This window comes from Lactuca serriola, chromosome 8, assembly GCF_051521515.1.
Source record: "Lactuca serriola cultivar US96UC23 chromosome 8, Lser_US96UC23_V15, whole genome shotgun sequence".
Lineage (NCBI taxonomy): Eukaryota > Viridiplantae > Streptophyta > Magnoliopsida > Asterales > Asteraceae > Lactuca > Lactuca serriola.
Window position 1 is genome coordinate 294,061,929 of NC_136415.1, and position 5,095 is coordinate 294,067,023.

The following is a 5,095-nucleotide window of genomic DNA, read 5'->3' on the forward strand; positions in this document are numbered from 1 at the left end:
GTACACTTCTCTAGTTGTGTTATAATTCTTGTTTTAAGCTTATTAACATAGATTGTAGGCCAAATATATGTGATTCGGGAGTTTACCGCCCAAGAACGTTCTTGGGGAGTAAACTCCAAAATGAAGCTTAAAGGCCATCTAGTCCCATTTCCTTGTTAGGAACTAGTTTAAGATAATATGTATGATCATTTGAGACTAGAAAACAATCAAGAACACATAGCTTTAGGAGTTTACGGCCCTAGAGTTTCTTGGACCGTAAACACCAAAATCAAGGGCTTAAATGTGCCCTAATCACTCCTAAAGGCTTTAGACTTTAACCCTCAATTACTTCTAGCTAATATGGAGACTTTAAGACATCAAAAACACCCCTTAAAGGGAGTTTACGGCCAAGGAACTACTCTTGGGCCGTAAACACCAAGTGAGGGCACCAAAGTGTGCCTAGAGTCCCCCTTAGCCTTAAACAAAAGCCTAGAAATTATCCTATTTGTGCAAGAGACTTGAAGGAATTAAAACACCCATCCCATGAGAGTTTATGGCCGTAAACTCTAAGGGATATGGTCTTTTGGCCGTAAACTCCTCAAAGGATTATTATTTATGCCCTAAACTACCCAAATGATTAAACCACCAATCTAGGCTTATTCTAGAAATCATTTAGCACTTCAAAACACCAAAAACCACCAAGATTGGAGTTCATGGCCGTAAACTCAAAGGTTTACGACCGTAAACTCCTTGTGTGGGGTTTATTGGGTAGTAAACTCTTATACAAGGTCCTTGGAAGCATTAAACCCCTTTAGCCTTGTCCCATAACAAGCTAGAAGCAACCCTTAGGACCTATAACACTTATACAAAGTGTTTACATGTTCCTAAGTGTCCCAACTTATTTCATTAAGTTATTATTTGGCTAATTAGTTATATATATGCTCATTATATGATAACTAGGCTCGTGCGTGTGAACAAGTCTCCGTTTGCCACCTAGCACGGTATCCGACACTACAATCCAATCCACTCACCACAAGTGAGTTCATGCCCCTTTAATTAACCTTTGAAATGATTTTAAATGTTTTAGATACTATATGGGGGGATACAAGTTAAATACTTATAGTTATTGCATCAATCACATGTGATTACATCAATCACATGTGATTAATAACTAGGAAACCAATGATTTTATCACTGTTCAAACTGTTTTACTTTAAAATGTTTTATAAACTCTTTTACTTATCAAATGCTCTTATTAAACTTTGTTTTACTTCTTATAAATTTCATGCCCATATATGTATAGATATATAAGTAATGTTTAAAGGGCTTAGGAAGGCCATCCGCCCTATTTCCTTTTTCTCGATTTGGATGTGGTCTGGTGGGATTTCGGGTAACCATCCGAAGGCCATTTCAATATTAATTATATATCAAATATACATATATAGACATAAAAGTACTTCCATATTCATGCGTATTAGACACATCATTAGTAAGTTACCATCGAGGTAACACAGGATCATACTACTACAATTTCTAGATCAATGAGTCAGTTCATTCATGAAGTCTATACATTACATTACTATAAGAACATATACAACTATACTAGAAAGAGAACACATACAACTATACTAGGAGGAGAACATATACAACTATACTAGAACGAGAAACATAACATTACATTAACAAGAATACGTTAACAATTGTGATCCACTGTATCGGAGCATGCCTTAATTGTCATGGCCCGAGTTGTAGCCAGAATTCTCTTGGAGGGAGAGCGTGAGTTAACGTATAGATCTATACTGGATTGACTATCCTACACCTTGCTGCTAGCTACAGCCGGACCTGCAGGTCTGCGGGTGCCAAACGTCATTCCGTTATTACGACCATTCATATGTCGTTGTTACCAGTCGATAGTATGGTGCAATTTATCACATGATACCTTAATATAAATCCGGTTTAAGGTAGTTAGTACAGCAGTAGTTCCTATATACAAGACTACAGTACTACAATGATTTACCCATTGCATATTTTTAGTGATTATTTCACTTAAACATTAATGTACAAACTATATTTTGTTAAATGATAGTTACATTTGGGAAATTACACACTTTTACAACAAACGAGCATACAAAACAGTTAAGCCTTGATAGAAGGCTACTTTAATAGAAAATATAGGTTTTTCTGAGGACTTCAAACTTTTACAAACACTTACACACATTCACTTACATTTTACAAACTTACACTTGAGACAGGTTCAAACATTTTTGATAACAAACACCGACACTAAAATACTTATGAACTCACCTGCTTAATGCTGATAAACTCTTTCAAAATAACTTGTATTCTCAGGTCATTAGTAGACAGGTACCGAGGCCAGCTTTTGAGAAGATGGAGCGCATCCAAGACTCATCTTATTATTTTGATTTACATTATTTTTGGTGTCTATAACAATACAGAACACGCTTGTATTAAAATTATATATTTAATGCAATGGATGATGTTGTTTGCTTATTTACATTTACTGTGTTGTGATACTTTACATGACGTCCTCCGCCCCATAACGTTTCCGCCGTTCTTGATTTTGGGGTGTGACAAGATTTACCACAAGACTATTGCTGCGAATAAGATATACTACAAAAGACAAGTATACACAGCACGAGAATCCCTATACAGACAGGATCTCGCAAAAGGTAAGACTCCAGTTGCACTAGTTTTGGATGGTTTATAAGTCTGTTACAACGAAACGCCTAAATTACATTAACGAGGGTTCTGAAGCAGGATCTCCCGCAGCTGTGATCCTCAGAATCTTCCCATCTGCACCCGAGTTCTTCGCTATCGGGCAATCCTTCTTGAGGTGTCCAATTTCATCGCATTGATGACATATATGGACATCACCAACATTGGTGGTGGAAGTGAAGTGTCAAGTGGGAGTCATGGGGATACGGTTGTTTTCGTTGATCTTCTCTTTTGGACAATTTCTGTAATAGTGCCCTGCCTCACCACAACTATAGCAAACTAGGTTTGCTCCAGTAGTGGAGGTAGTTCTACAGAAATGAGCAATGTGTCCCAGTCTGTTGCAATTGGTACATTACAATACCCGGCAGGCTCCATTATGATGATAGCCACACCTGCTACACTTCGGAAGCGTTCCCGTATATTGCTCCCTAAAGCGTTCGGCTTTATCACTACTTTTGTGTGTAGGGTCGGTCCTGATGACAGGGACTTGAGCGATGGCTCATGCTGGTGCTCCACAATTACAAGCATGGTGCCCTATGTTTAGGCAATTGCAACATTGCATCTCATGGCAAGCCCCATGATGATGGAAACTACACTTATCACACTTCGGGAGTTTTCCCTCGTATGGCCTGCTCGGTACTGGAATGGCAAGGGTTTCCACTTGCTGCTGTTGAATAGCCAGCCTTTGGGATTTCTTGCGTTCCTTCTGGGCTTGACGCTTTCGTTTCTTGTTCTCTGCTTTTCGGCTTTGCGAGCCTGTGACTGTTACTGTTTGGCGACTTGCTGGATGGATACCACGATTGGAAACTTCATTCCCATCAGCAACATTGATTGTGCTGATAGCGCTATGGTGCGCAAGGACCGTGGTTACAGCAGCCACCACGGCAGCTATAACTGCTGTTTGGAAGGTAGCGGCGTCCATAGGAGAGGCGGAGGTTTCGCTGTTCGACTGATTTCTTCCGGATGACGACATGATTCTGTAACACGAAAGATAAGGATTTTGTGAGCGATTCTGGTTGACCCTTGATGTACTTAGATTGTTCATGTAAAGAGTACGACTATGTTCTTGAAAGTTTGAGCTATATCCCTATGATGCAGTCGTAGTACGGATTGGAAGTATGTTCACGGAGGTTTGACCTACATCCCTATGATGCAGTCCTAGTACGGAATGGAAGTGAGGTTGTAGAATGGTTTCAAGACGTTTATCGTTCAAGCCGAGGTATCGTTGGTTGGTGAATAACATGATCCAACCATTAAAAGACACTTGGAAATGACTCCGGAGCTAAATTACTATAGTCCAATGACTTGACTAACGCATGTTTCAGATAGACTCCAATGAAAGTATGATAAGAGTACTTGAATGAAGAATGACACAGAAGTTAGCCGGCTGTCAATATCTTTGATATTCACGACGTAAAGATTCGGGAAAATGACCTTGTAAAGGTCTTACATCATATCCAGAGAAGATAGTCTTGACAGCATAAAGAGCTAACCAAAAGTACTTACAGTACAAGATAATTTCATAGAAAATGCCACATCGGGCATAGACAAAAAAACGATTCCTTTTAATAAGGAAAATAAAGTAAAGCGCCTACTGCTGGCGACGGTCATCCCTCTGGTGAACTCTTAGTTCAGCCAATTGACGTTCCACGTCAAGTAGGTGTCTTTCGTACACCCTCTGGTGTACTCGGAGCTCTATGAGTTCGGCTCGTGATTCAGCCAGTGCTTGCAGCAGGGTTTCATGGTTTCTCTCAGATCTCTCGCGAGCATCTTCTAGACGAATGGTGCGGAGGGTATGCATTCTCGTATCAGCGACAACTTCGGTAATCTGATGTAGGGTTGTCCTGCCTTTAATCTCATTTTGGGCCACTCTGTGGACCAAGATTGGCAAGGTTCTGTCTGCTGAGCCCCCATTGCTCAGTTCATAAAAGCTTCGGTCACCATTAAATGGCATGGGCTGATCTTGTCCTTGTCTCCATGTTTCCAAACATTCCACCCATGGAGGCGTCGGGCCATGAAAAGCCGGACGAGGGTTAGGAATTTGAACGGGAGCTGCCTGGGGTAGGTTCTCAACCTCTGGTTCAGAGTTAGCATCGTTCGAAAGTTCATCATGGTGATCATTCACAGGGATAGGATGATTATTCTCTGGTTCTTCTTCAAACCACCCAGCAACGACCTCATTCGGAAGGTACGGGTTGCCGTGGGGATAGAGTCCAGCCATGTTAACTACGCGAGAATTGGGGTAACAAGATAATTATTAGACAAACTATCTAGATAATTATTTAGAAAACCTTCATTAGTTGCGTCACTATTTGTGAAGTGCATACCAGTTATACGTAATCGAAACGGGATAGGCCTTCAAATAAGTGACCTTAACTCC